Genomic DNA, 15,069 nt, shown 5'->3' on the forward strand with positions numbered 1-15,069 from the left:
ACTTGCTGATCAACAACAACAACAACAACGACAAAAAATAAAGCAATAACATGCAAGTATGAAGTATGGAACTTACGTTAGTTTTAAATGTATTTTTTTTGCAATTCTAATAGAGGATGTACTACTGGACCAACAACATATATATATATATATATATATATATAGTGGTAGCAACGACCAACCTATTTTTTGTTGTTATGGGTTTTTTATGACCACGTCATCAGAAGTTTTTTTAAAATATTTACTTATTTGGTTTTCTTTTTCTTTTTTGTGAAAAATTGGAGTTTCCCAGATTTTATTTATATATAAAAAAAACAATTAAACATGCCTTGGACCGGCAGATCCAATAATATCACTTGGAACATAATCAAAAGCATTAAATTTCTAACGGCAAAAAGTTGTATACTTTCACTGTTCACTCCTAATTTGTCTATAAATTACTTAAGTTTTATATATACACGTAGAAATTCCAGATTATCATATCTTTTGATGGAAAACTATGGCAGTGGATAAAAATCACTTATCTTTATCTTATGTGTTCCAATTTCCAACCATTATTTATAAATCTACTTCTAACTCCATATACGTAATTATCCGTTTCCAAACTAAATATTTATTTATTTGATTTAGGAGAGATAGTATAAAATATATTTACAAATATGCATAATTCTGATTGTGCTATCATAACTTAGACAAATTTGATATCATTAGCTCTCTAAAATTATAATCTAAATGTGTATATTCATGTACTATTATTACTTCAGAATAAAAAACAAGAATATTAAAGAAATTAAATGCTGGCGATGGTAATCCAGTTTAACTGATTCTAGACTTTAATTCCAAAAATGAGTACATGAGAGAGACTGTGTACTTGTAATCAAATGGTACTTTTACGGATGCACGAATCGAGAAATAGTTAGAAGTAATGACGGCACTAACATTTGAACTCAAAATAAAAAAATTACGGGTCAAACTCAAAACTCTGAACAACTTCTTCTTACTTAAAGAAACAAAACATGGTAATTACTACAAGTGTGTTTGCATCTTTCCGCAATTTTGTCTGTTGCTTTCGGAATTTAAAGAGACAATGACCAACCGTATCTTTTTTCTAATTTTAGTTGACCGACTTTTCTCCTAATCCTATATTTGTTTGACCAAGTCTTATTCAGTTTTATTTCCATCACGTTTGTTTTTAAACCTAGTCTAAGTAGTAGTTTACCACCATTTTTTTTTCTTCTAGATTTAAAATTACAACACATAGTAAAGGTTATGATTGTAGCTGGAAAGAAACTATATTCCCAAGCACAATTTGAATAAATCTACGACAAAGAACAACTCCAAAAATGATTATGAATTAGTAGTGTTTAATAATATTGAGAAATACCCTAAAATAGCAATAGAACAAGTTTGATAGACAATTATAGCATACATTCCATAAATTTTCAAAAATAGTACAATTTAACACATTAAATTATTTAAAATTAATTTTTAGAATTTTGTTTTTTATGTTTGGGTTTTCAATTTCACATTTAGGGTATAGTTTTGAAAGGTAGGGTTTAGTATTTTGAATTTAGGATTTAATTTTAAAAGATTAATTGGTGCTATTTTGGAATTTTAGAGATGTTGTGCTAAAAAACTTTTTTTTTTGCTATTTTTGAGAATCTCACTTTAATATTTTCAAAAACTATATTTCACTCGAATTACATCTTTCTAAAAGTGAAAAAAGATACTACGAAATATGGATTTTTTGAATTAAGATTCTCATCTAACCAAAATATTTCGAGAAAAAAAAACAAAATAGAAACTGAATCAATTCTATAATAAACAAAATTCATGAATTGTAGTTAGACAGAAACTATCAAGTAGATTCGATTCTTATGCTTTACGTTTAGACTTGAAAATAACATAAAAAGGAACAGCCGACGTCGAATAATGTTATTGTTAAACTGCCGCCATTTTTCCCGCGTTTACACACTGTTGATTTTACAACAAACAAATGAATGACGAACAAAAAAGATTTAATTAGATAAGATAACAAATAAATGGTGAATATTGGACAATAAAGAAAACGAGAGGTCACAAAAAATAGTACACTGTGTTGTGTTCATGACGGCCGCACCACCACATACCTTATTCTTATCATTTATTAAAACTCTTATAGTTTCTGTACCAAACTATCGAAGTTTAATGTTATTTTTTTTGTCAAGATATTAACATATTTGAGTCCATCCAACAAATTCATTAGTCGATTCATAATAATGAATCATGCATGACCTATTGATTTGTTCAAGGAATTTTCATTTTTTTTTTGAATATTAACATTTGTAAGATTGTTATTGCAGCCAACGAAATTTTACTCTATAAATCAGAAAAAGTATAAAGCTTGTTGCAACAAATATGTTACTCTTATTTGCCAATCCAAAAAAGCCAAATAGTTGTATATTGAGGTTTCATTAGGAGATAAATTCATTAATTTATTCTCTAGTAAAATATACTAACATTGATTCTGTATATGTTTACAAGATATGCCATACCATTTGTTGTAAATATGTAGTATTTATTTTTGATAAATTTTGGTGTAAATATTTCCATTAAGATTTGTAATAAGTTTGAAAAAATGTTAATTAGGTTGCTAGTCATCAGAAACACTGAACTCGTACACATTTCAGCAAAAGCAAATTCATTATTACAAATATCAAATCCATCGTCTTTGCTACAAGAGACAAAATGTTTCTAACGTGTCTTATGAGAACACTGTTATAAGAAAATTATGATATACTTGGAAGGCCACATATCTCTACTTGTTAGGCTAAAGACATACCAAACCTTTTCAATCGCCACAAAGCAAAAAGAAAAAATGAAATTTATTTTATCTATGCCTTCTTTTTTTTTTGAAAAAATATGTCAATCTTGATTGGTCAGAATGATCAAATGCGGAAATTTAGGGAAATATGTTCGTATCACAACTTTTCTTTCATGTTCTTTAATAAAAAGCATTTAAGAGAAAAGCCCAAAATCAATTTGCAGTATTTGGGCCTAAACGGCACAGTCGTTCTATTAAAATTATTAGGCAGGCTTCCCCGCTGGATACATGCATACGATATATATATATATATATATATATATATATATATATATATATATATATATATTTTTTTGTTAAAACATGCATAGGATATTTTTGAGGGAAGAATGAAGATCTCCATAATTCGAAGTCATGAGCGATAAATCAAACTTGCCACATGCAGACATGCTGACATGCATGCGATGCGAGTAGATGGTGAGTTGAAACCACGTCCATAAACAAATCGAGAAGATGGTGACTTTGATAACAGAAAGGCTAGCTTTGGCAAGGAAGACTATAAGCTTTATATATAAGAAAAAGGAAAAAGAAATACGTACTATAAATTCCATTTTGCTGGTGTAAAAAAACTTAGGAGTATTACCAAAAGAGGTGTATCCTGAAAGAATAATGTACGCCAAGGTTGTTCTATTGGATAGTTTGAACGTTCTAGTCGATATATCATAAGCAAATCTTTACGACCATTCATATTAACTTAGCGAAATTAATGATTGTAATCCAATATATAGCCAGTGGTGTGTTGGTAATCGATCCTACATATCGATTTATATACTGGATTCATTTTGTAGCCACCATTTGTAAATTCTAATATCAAAGTTTATATTTATTTATTATCCGAATATCTCTCCATACAAAAAAATGAAAAAAAAAAAAAAACATTTATCATCATATTGGCCAAATCACATGAACGTTCTATGTAAACACATGGGATTTGCACAACCCAGTAACCACAAAAGAACAAAAATCGAATTGCAGTACACATATAACTCCAAAATCCATTATTCATTTACGGTTTAGATTTAAGTTGTAAGCTCGTCTTTCTCCACTCAATTAATATTTTTTGCATGCATGTTGCATGTAACTTGATATTTCTTGACAGGTTGTAAGAACAATCATTCCAAATCTTATTAAATATCCATCGTATCAAAGGAACGAACAATATATTATCGAATTAATTCATTTCGTTGCCACTCGTCAATTTGTAATATTAAAACACACAAGCCAATCTCGATCTTCACCTATAAAAACCCTAAGACTATCTCTTCATTCTTCACAAAACACATCACAAGCTTGATAAAGAAAGAAAGGTTTTAAGGGTTTTCTTGTACCTTTTAAAGTATTCTTATTGAAACTTTGCTTTTTCATCAATGGCTTATTCTAAGATTGCTCTACTCCTCCTCTTCAATGTCATCTTCTTCACTTTAGTCAGCTCGACTTCCGTCCCTTGTCCACCACCACCGTCCAAGAGCTACCCCAAGAAGCCCTCACCATCGTCTCCCCACAAAGCCACATGTAAAGACGCTCTTAAACTCCAGGTATGTGCTAATGTGTTGGATTTGGTAAAGGTTTCTCTACCACCAACGTCCCAGTGTTGCGCTCTCATCGATGGTCTAGTTGATCTTGAAGCCGCCGTCTGTCTTTGCACCGCCCTAAAGGCTAATCTTCTTGGTATCAACCTTAATGTTCCCATTTCATTGAGTCTTGTCCTAAACCATTGTGGCAAGAAGGTTCCATCTGGTTTCCAATGTGCCTAGAGATTACACATTTCAAACTGAGTTTCTTATCATAACTTCATTTGTTTCTTGTTTTAAAAATCCTCTTTTGATTCTATCATTATCTGTTGTTGTAATTTGTTACAAGTTTTATCAATGAAATAACAATCGCATTCGATCTCTTATTCTATTTTTTTTTAATTTGACCAACTAGGCATAAAAATAAATCTAAACCTAGGGCTTTTCTTTATCTAAATTTTAAATTATATTGGAACAATTTAATCATGGAAGTCTATCACTATCGCCAAAATATTAACAATTTAAGTATGCTAATTCTTAAGCCGCATGATTTCTTTTTTTTTGAATTTTTGAATGTTTGAAGGGTACGTCACAATAGTATTATAGGTTAAGAAGTGTTTGACAAAAAAAAGAAAAAAAAAAAAAAAAAAAAAAGAAAAGAAGAAGCTAAAAGTGTTATACTGGATTCTACCAAAAAAAAAGTGTTATACTGGAAGCTGTCCCATTCAATCTTTTATACAGTAAAAAAGAAAAAGAAAATAAAAATTGACGTATGAAAAAAGTCTCAAACATAACCTTCAATTTGATTATGAAGACTATCGGAAGATATGGAAGATATACTTGCTATTATGTTGTATTGTGAATATATTCTCCATTTAGAAATTAGGAAGTTATACATCTTGCTCCCCAAACTTAGTAATTCTGTTTCTCTCTTGTATATATACGTGATGTAATGGTTTGAGATCAATAACACAAACATTTAGAATATTTAGCAATCTCTAGTTTTACATGGTATGAGAGCTAAAAGCTTAAAAAGCTTTTTTTTCTTTGTTCTCTCTGTTTTTCTTTCGTTTCTCTTCTTTTTGGTTTCTCTGTTTCGTTTGTTTCAATTATTACGATGGCTGAAGATAAAGCTCTCGTTAAGGCCTCTAACTCTAACAATGTCACGCCGTACACCTTGTCCTCGTCGGACAATCCTAGTTCTATGATCTCTTCGGTCGTGTTGACGGGAGAAAATTATGCAGAGTGGACAACCGAGATGTTCAACGCTCTCCGTGCCAAGAGGAAGATTGGGTTTATCGATGGGTCAATCCACAAACCTAAAGAAGACAATTCGGAGATGGAATCTTGGACAAGCGTGAACTCGATGGTTATCAGATGGTTGCGCACTTCAATTTTCCCTCGTGTTAGGTCAACTGTGTCGTTTATTGATGATGCTGCAGAATTGTGGGAAAGTTTGAAGACCCATTTCTCCGTTGGAAACAAGGTTCGAATTCACCAGCTCATGTGTCAGCTGGGTTCGTATAAACAAGAAGGACAATCCATCATGGACTACTATGGACGTCTTGTGAACTTGTGGGACGAACTTCAACGGTATCATCAACTCCCGGTGTGTACTTGCGGAGCAGCAACCAAAATCGCACAAGATCGTGAGGAGGAGAAAGTTCACTAGTTTGCTATGGGACTTGATGAGTCTCATTTTGGGAACGTAATTTGCCAAATTGTTGATGCTGATCCTCTACCTGATTTGGCACAAGCTTATGCCAAAGCTATTCGAGAAGAGCAACGCCTTGCTGCAAAGAAGAAGGAACAATAATACAATGCAGTAGGGTTTACTACTCGACGAGATTCAGTGCAACAAGAGTCGGTTTCTCCAATAGTTGGAAACGAGGGTGAAGTTTATGGGTTTGCGACTCGATCTGGGTTTTTGCAGAACAACAACAACAAGAACAGAGACCGTAACTTACTATGTTCTAATTGTGGAAGATCAGGTCACGAGAAGGAGTTTTGTTGGGAGATCGTCGGATATCCAGAGTGGTGGACCGATCGAAACAGAAGAGGACGTGTATCCAGTCGTGGTGGTCGTGGAAGAGCTGGTCGGTCTAATTTTCCAAGACGTGGGCGTGGTTATGCACAGCTGCACATGCTACAAGCCCTCATGCCTCAACGTATCCAAGTTTCACTCCAACAGTGGCAAGCCATAAGTAAGATGGCATTGGAGAAAACAAGTGCCAGTCCGGACAAACTCTCTGGTAAGATACACGAGGAATTAATCCTTGACACTGGAGCCTCTCATCACATGACTGGAAATATTAACTTGTTGGTCGCTGTTGTATCAACTCCTCTTTGCTCTGTTGGGTTTGCTAATGGAAGTAACACGATCTCGAAAAGCATGGGCGTACTTCATGTTTCGGATCATATTACTCTCCATAACGTTTTATATGTTCCAAATCTCAATTGTTCACTTATCTCCATTTCTAAATTGCTCAAGCAAACCAGTGGTATTGCCTTGTTTACTGATACACTTTGTGTTTTACAGGACCGTTTTTCGAAGATTCTGATTGGAGCCGGAGCAGAACGTGATGGAGTATACTATGTGACGGATGTGGCTGATGTGCAAGTTAACAAGGTTGGAGTGAAGTGTGACTCGACATTGTGGCATCGTCGGCTAGGACATCCTGCATTTTCAGTTCTTTCTACTTTACCTATAATTTATGGTGTTTCTGATTTAGCTAGTCCTAGTTCTTGTGACGTTTGTTTTCGGGCTAAGCAAACAAGAGAAGTTTTTTATGATAGTTCTAATAAAGCAAAGAATTGTTTTCATTGATTCATATTGATGTTTGGGGTTCGTACCATGTTTCGGCTTCATGTGGGGCTGTATATTTTTTGATAATTGTAGATGATTTCTCTAGGGCAAATATGTTGTTAGAGAAATCAGAAGTTCGTCAAGTACTTGGAAATTTTTGCGCATATGCTGAAAGACAGTTTGACAAGCCAGTACGCATGGTGCGTAGTGATAACGGTACTGAATTTATGTGTCTTACAAAGTTTTTTCAGAACAAAGGGATTGTTCACCAAACATCGTGTGTTGCCACTCCACCACAAAATGAGCGTGTTGAAAGGAAGCATCGTCATATTTTGAACGTTGCTCGCTCTCTTCTTTTACAAGCTAGCTTGCCGGTTTCGTTTTGGGGAGAGGCTATTTTAACGGCCACGTATCTCATTAACCACACTCCTACTAAGGTCCTCCACAACCAGATTCCATATGAACTCCTTTACAGTGAAAAGCCTTTGCTTGATCACATCAAAGTTTTTGGTTCATCTTGTTATACTCACCGACGTGATCGTGATAAAGATAAGTTTGGAGAGAGAAGTCGTCGTTGTATTTTTGTGGGTTATCCGTTTGGGAAAAAAGGTTGGAAGGTCTTTGATCTCAACACCGAAGAATTCTTGGTCTCCCGTGATGTGGTTTTTCAAGAAGATGAGTTTCCTTGGGCTACAAGGTATAGTGATTCAGGAACGATGCCAATGGTATCTCCTAGTGATAATTTTGATGATGATTGGATGTTTCCTGTATCCCCTGCGCATGATGACAAGGGGAGTAATGGTGCTATTGGTAATGATCTTGTCACGCCTGATTCCTCGATACTGACCTCCGTGACGTCTACTTCACATGTTGATGATGTTTCTCCTAACCCAGCTTCTGCTGGGCCTATTTCGCATGAAACAAATGATTCTCCTGTGGTTACAAAGGATGTATCTCCTTCTACTGCTCATGATGGTGTGTTGCCAGATAGTAGTAATGAGTTGGGTAAAGGAAAACGCCAAAAACTTCCGTCAGTTTGCTTGCAAGGTTATGTAACTTACTCTACACGCTGCACAGAAGAACCCCATCATGATTCACCCGACTTCACCTCAGCTTTTTCGTCTGCGGTCCAAGGTACACACACTCCTTATCCTTTGACAAATTATATATGTGATGATAATTTCTCACCCGCTCATAGAGCATTTTTGGCAGCGGTGGTTAGTGATGTTGAGCCAACTTCGTTTAAACAAGCCATGCAAGATCCTCGTTGGACTAATGCTTGTGGTACTGAGATTACAGCTATGGAAGCAAATCGTACTTGGAGCGTCGTTGATTTACCTCCTGGCAAAGAAGCTATTGATAATAAATGGGTCTTTAAAATAAAGTATAATGTTGATGGCTCCTTAGAACATTACAAAGCGAGGTTAGTTGCTTGTGGAAATCGAGAGGTCGAGGGTGAAGATTACAATGAGACATTTGCTCTGGTTGTTAAAATGACTACCGTTCAAAGTTTACTATGTATCGTTGCTGCTAAGAATTGGGAAGCTTACCAGAAGGATGTACACAATGCGTTTCTGCATGGTGATCTAGAAGAAGAAGTTTATATGAAGTTACCTGTCGGATTTCGTCATTCTGCTCCCAATAAAGTTTGTCGCCTTCACAAGTCTTTGTACAGTATTAAGCAAGCCCCGCGTTGCTGGTTTGCTAAGCTTACTCATGCCTTGACGAAGTTTGGTTTTGTTTAGTCATACGAGAATTATTCACTTTTCACGTACTCGAAGGGTGATATTGAGCTTCGAGTCCTTATTTATGTCGATGATTTGTTGATCTGTGGAAATCACTCACATATGATTAAGCGATTCAAGGAGTATTTGGGACGCTGTTTTCACATGAAAGATTTAGGTAAGGTAAAGTATTTTCTTGGAATTGAGATTGCTCGCAGTCCTGAAGGTATCTACATGTCTCAACGAAAGTATGTTCTTGATATTGTTTCTGAAGTTGGCCTACTAGGGTGTGAACCCTCTCCCATACCGATGGAACAAAATCTCAAGTTGGGTTTGAGCAAAAGTGATTTTCTTCCCAATCCGGAAGTGTATAGGCGTTTGGTAGGTCGTCTGATTTATCTTCTTACAACACATCCGGAATTGTCATATTCAGTTCAACATCTGTCCCAGTTCATGAAAACGCCGAGAATTGATCATATGGAAGCTGCATTGCGTGTTGTGAGATACTTAAAGGGTACTCCGGGTCAAGGCATCCTCGCGTATTGTGATTCGGACCATAACTCGTGTCCGCTTACACGTCGTTCGTTGAGTGGTTATGTTATGTTTCTCAGTGGATCTCCTATCTCTTGGAAGACTAAGAAGCAAGATAAGGTGTCCCACTCATCGGCTGAAGCTGAGTATCGCTCCATGAGAAATGCTTTGACAGAGGTGTTATGGCTTCAGAAATTGTTTGTTGATTTGGGTTGTTCTCCAACAAAGCCAGTTCGTTTGTTTTGTGATAGTGAAGCTGCTATTCATATATCGTCTAATTCGGTGTTTCATGAGCGCACTAAACATATTGAATCTGATTGCCATGCAGTTAGAGATGTGGTACAAGATGGGACACTCACAATGGTTCATATTGGTACCCATGATCAGATTGCGGATATTTTCACCAAGGCATTCGAACGTGTTCGGTTTGAAAAACTATCATCCAAGTTGGGCATTTGTGATCTTCATGCTCCAACTTGAGGGGGAGTATTGGAAGATATGGAAGATATACTTGCTATTATGTTGTATTGTGAATATATTCTCCATCTAGAAATTAGGATGTTATACATGTTGCTCCCCAAGCTTAGTATATTCTCTTTCTCTCTTGTATATATACGTGATGTAATGGTTTGAGATCAATAACACAAACATTCAGAATATTTAGCAATCTCTAGTTTTACAAAGACTGTCCCATTTTAAATTTATATACTTCTATTAAAGTTTTCTAATATCACTATATAAATTTAACTTAGAATGAAAATATAAAGCAAGAGCAGAATGGTAGTAAAAGAAACATATCAAACCAGCTTTTTAGTGAAAGCCAAGGAACCGGAAAGTGTTTTGGATCAACCTAGTTCGATCGCATATAACTGTTTTTTAAAGTTACATCCTTTTAAATTAAAAAACGAAACATATTTTCTCAAGATAAAATATTTATATCTTGTGTACATTTGCGCAGTTCTGAGATAGTTTTACCTCAAATACAACGTGGAAGGATCAATAATGGGGGCCATAATTAAACTTACGTCATAGCCTCTCTCCCTTTCACTCTAAAATTGAAGCACTAGTTTGGACTTTGGACCATGACGAGTATGTTCGCTCAACCAAAAATGGAGATAATTTTAGAGACAAACTGTTCTGATTTGGTGAAAATAAAATTTAGGAAAACTTTTGAGAGAAGCAAGATAACCCGTACTATGCAGTACAGGGAAATATTTACGTAAACTTTGATTTATTAGTTACAAAATAATAGTATTATCTTTATTTGATTTATTCTACGTATTTTATAATTTATAAATTTAATTTCCTTAGTTTCATATTCCGGTTTTGACTGTAGTCGGTACAATAAACTTAACGACTTACCATTATTAGGTTTTGGGTATAATTGCTTAAATTTTATAGAATTGATAGAATCAAGAAAACCCTTAGTTACTCGTGATCCGTTTTACAATTTGTAGCAGTATTGAGACAACGTAAAAATATGAATTAAAGTGCAAGAAAATTATATGAGTGGGAGGAGGTAGAATGGAGTATAACAAAATATTTTTGTTACTAAAACTCATCGATCTCAGTGCAAAATCATAAAACTTGAATATTTATAAGTATCAAATAATTTAACCTGTAAATATATATATATATATATACATATGTTTTGAATAGTATGACAGGATAATATATTACTTATCCTACGATAGAAAATTTAGTTGATTTGTTAATCATCTCATTATATTAAATAACATATATCAAAATTTTGAATTAATTTGTTAATGAGATAAATCTTTTAGAAAATAAGATCATCAATTGTAAAAAAATTGCTAAAAAAAATTGTAACCCGCACTTTTTAGATAGTGGAGGTTTAATAGTTTTCCGCGGATAAATATTTTTATTTTTATTTCGAATGATCAAAATAATTATTTAAGGAAAATAATATTATGATTGATCATAATTCTTATTTACGATTTTCTAGTAAAAACATTTGTGTAGTTGTGTTTAAAAAATTAAGGTTAAAATTATGTGTAAGAAAGATTGGATTTCTAGTTATTCAAGTATCATATGTTATAATCTAATATTAATTTTATGAATAATTGTTTTATTGATACTATTAACGAAAGTAGGTTTTTATTTTATTTTAATTGATAATCTAGATAGTTAGCACATGGAAATATATGTGCTATACGTTTTATAATCTTTTACATTACTTTTACTTAGTTTCATACTTTGATTTCAACCCGTTTTGGACAAGATACAATGTTCAAATCCGTGAATCATATAAATTTGGTAAAATCCTAAAAAAAAAAAAAAAACATGTATTGAAGTGGTCATGTTTAGAAATTTAGATTTAACTTTTATATTTATTTTTAGTTATATATATATTATATTAAATAAAATATAATATTTGTGATTTATTAGATTTTAGTATAATGTCTCTCCGTCGATGTGCTGTGTAAAAAAATATTTAATATATTAGATATAATATTTTCTATTTTAAAAATATAAGTAATGTTGTATCTTATTTTTTAAATATGTATGTCATTATTAAACGATTTAGAGATGCATATATTTAATCTTAGTTTTATAAATAAAATTAAGTTTTGTAGTTGTTCTAAATAGTTTATTATTGTTTTCTAAGATTTCTGAAATAATAAATGATATCTGTTAAAATAATTTCATTAAATAATTTCAAAAATATTGGGCTATAAAAAAATAAAATCATTTTATAAGATTTTTATTTTTCTAAAATATTGTTGTTAAAATATTTATAATATATTACGTAAATATTTATTGTTCAAGATTTTTTTTCTGATTTTATAAGATATGTTGAGTTGAAAAATAAAAAGAAAATAATTAATAAACACTAAAAAATAACTATATTAATATTTATGTGAATTTGTTTTCTTTTAATAACTATATTATCAAAAATTCTGTTTTCTGGTTACAACAAATCAATATTAATATGAGCTTATTATATTTGGTAATTAAATACAGTTGCATTTTGTGTAATATACCACATGGAGTAGGGTTATTTGTTTAAAAAGTTGCTTAAATAATATAATAGAAATTCATATTTATTCTCTTGTAGATTATATTACATGTTAGATAATATGGCACATAATGCTCGAACATATCCACATCAAACTTTTCGTAGACACCGTCCCTCTACTATATTTCCAAACTTTTCTAGTTATTTATAATCCGTAGACAAAGAATAAAACTTATTTTAACTACATAGTGAGATAAACCATAGCGTTGTTAGTCGATTTACTCTTAGCCACCCTTATTCTCTATTGCAAAATCACATGGGTTGTGCATAACCACAAAATAACAATGGTCGAATTCCAGTACACATATAAATCAGAATATCGTTTCTTGAATTGTTTACGGTTTAAATTAAGTTCTATAAGCTTGTCATTGTCAACTTAATTAGTTAAATTCTTTTATTCTTAATTTTTGCATGTTGTGTGTAACAACTCAATATACCTTGACAGCTTGTGAGATTTCATTCTACTTCGAATGATATTCTATCACATGAAAATTATTTTATCCAATAGTTGTCATTTTGTAATTTAAAACACAACTAAAAACCCCTAACCCCCTACATCTACTGATTTACATACGTCATACAACACATCACAACATTGATAAAATGATAGTTTTAAGGTTTAATTTTTCCTTATAACTCTAAAAGACAAAGTCCTTTTAATTTTACTTCTTTAAAGATTGACCAATTCTACTTGAATAGCTAATAAACAGACCAAACCTTTTCCGCCTCAGTAACCCACACGAAAAGAGAAAAAAAAAAATGAAAGCTAAAACTAAATTTATAGTAAAATGGTCTAAATAATAAAAAAAAATGTTCTAAATAAATCAACATTGTTATTTCGGAAAAATAGTTAATATCAGTTCAAAGCTCTCTCATTCCAGATTTAACAACCGTTGATAATTGACAACCCTCTCTTTCGGGTTACAAGTCTTATATATATATATATAATATATATCAACTCATATAATGAAAATTGCATGTTACATATGCAAAGATCCAAATATCGTCGTGACGGTTTGTAAGATCAATTAATTCATAATTATATTTTAAATAATCCCTCACATGAACTTTTCATTGAGATTTTGTCATTTAGTTGCCACTCGTCGATTTGTAATTATTAAAAACACATAGACCAATCATAATCTTCACCTATAAAAACCCTATCACTATCTTTATATTTTTCACACAACACATCACAAGCTTGATAAAGAGAGAGTTTTAAAGGGTTTTCTTATACCTTATTTAAACTTTACTTCTTTATCAATGGCTTATTCTAAGATTGCTCTACTCCTCCTCTTCAATGTCATCTTCTTCACTTTGGTCAGCTCGACTTCTGTCCCTTGTCCACCACCACCGTCCGAGAGCTACAACAAGAAGCCCGTACCATCGTCTCCTTACCACAAAGCCACATGTAAAGACGCACTTAAACTCCAGGTATGTGCTAATGTGTTGGATTTAGTTAAGGTTTCTCTACCACCAACGTCCCAATGTTGCGCTCTCATCAATGGTCTAGTTGATCTTGAAGCCGCCGTCTGTCTTTGTACTGCCCTAAAAGCTAATCTTCTTGGTATCAACCTTAATGTTCCCATTTCATTGAGTCTTGTTCTAAACCATTGTGGCAAGAAGGTTCCATCTGGTTTCCAATGTGCCTAGAGATTACACATTTCAAAATTGAGATTCTTATCATAACTTTATTTGTTTCTTGTTTTAATTTAAACGTCTTCTTTTGACTCCATCATTATCTGATGTTGTAATTTGTTACATGTTTTATCAATGGAATAAGGTATTTTCGTTCAATCGTACGTATTCACTTCTCTTTTTTTTTTTCTTGACTAATGGATATATGCAAGCTTATAATGTCTAGAATAATACATGTCGTATGCATTATAACATCATACCATGGAACTTAAATTTGAAGACCAACTACATAAACATAAACCTGATCACCTAGGACTTCAAAACAGAAAAAATTGCTAGCGCTATTGGAACAAATTTTTAGTATTTTCTTTGCCTCTCAGGGGAACAAATATAATCATGGAAGCCGGCTCTCGCCAGATATTAACAATTTAAATATGCTAATTTTTAAGCTGCATGATTTTTTTTTCTTTTTTAATTAAAAGAAACTATACAGTCTATACCCATCAAAAGGGTCTATCCCAAAAGTATTCATAAGTTCATTACTGCTACAGAAAAGAAAAGAAGAAGCTAAAAGTGTTGATTATCCCATGCATTTCAATATTTAAATAATCAGTAAACGGCCAAAGAATGAAAACGTAAGAGAAAAAGAAGAAATGAAGCCAAATATTTCAAGCATGAAGAAAGTCTCAAACATAACCTTTAATTTTAGTTTTTTTCTTTCTTGAAATCGAAGTTGTTAATTTAAATAGAAAGGCTGTCCCAGTTCAATCTCTTATTTTTAATATTGTTAGTTACTCTATAAATCTAAATTAGTATAAAAGAAATAGAGCATATATAATGGTAGTAAAAGAAACATAACAAACCAGCTTTTTAGTGCGAGCCAAGAAACCTGAAAGTGACCAACCTATATAATTCGATCGCATATAACTGATTTTCAAAATTTCATCCTTTAAAAT

General features: G+C 32.6%; 2 pseudogenes across 1 annotated transcript; both read left to right on the forward strand.

Moving 5' to 3' along the window:
• The first annotated feature begins 4,116 nt into the window (after nt 1–4,116).
• On the forward strand, nt 4,117–4,760 carry LOC109130568 (14 kDa proline-rich protein DC2.15 pseudogene; annotated as a pseudogene).
• An 8,886-nt stretch (nt 4,761–13,646) lies between these two features.
• LOC109130566 (14 kDa proline-rich protein DC2.15 pseudogene) lies at nt 13,647–14,272 on the forward strand (annotated as a pseudogene). The gene has a single exon (XR_015588245.1). The product of XR_015588245.1 is annotated as a 14 kDa proline-rich protein DC2.15 pseudogene (transcript).
• Nucleotides 14,273–15,069: the final 797 nt, after the last annotated feature.

The sequence above is a fragment of the Camelina sativa genome, chromosome 18 (genome assembly GCF_030686135.1).
Source record: "Camelina sativa cultivar CO46 ecotype springtype chromosome 18, ASM3068613v1".
Lineage (NCBI taxonomy): Eukaryota > Viridiplantae > Streptophyta > Magnoliopsida > Brassicales > Brassicaceae > Camelina > Camelina sativa.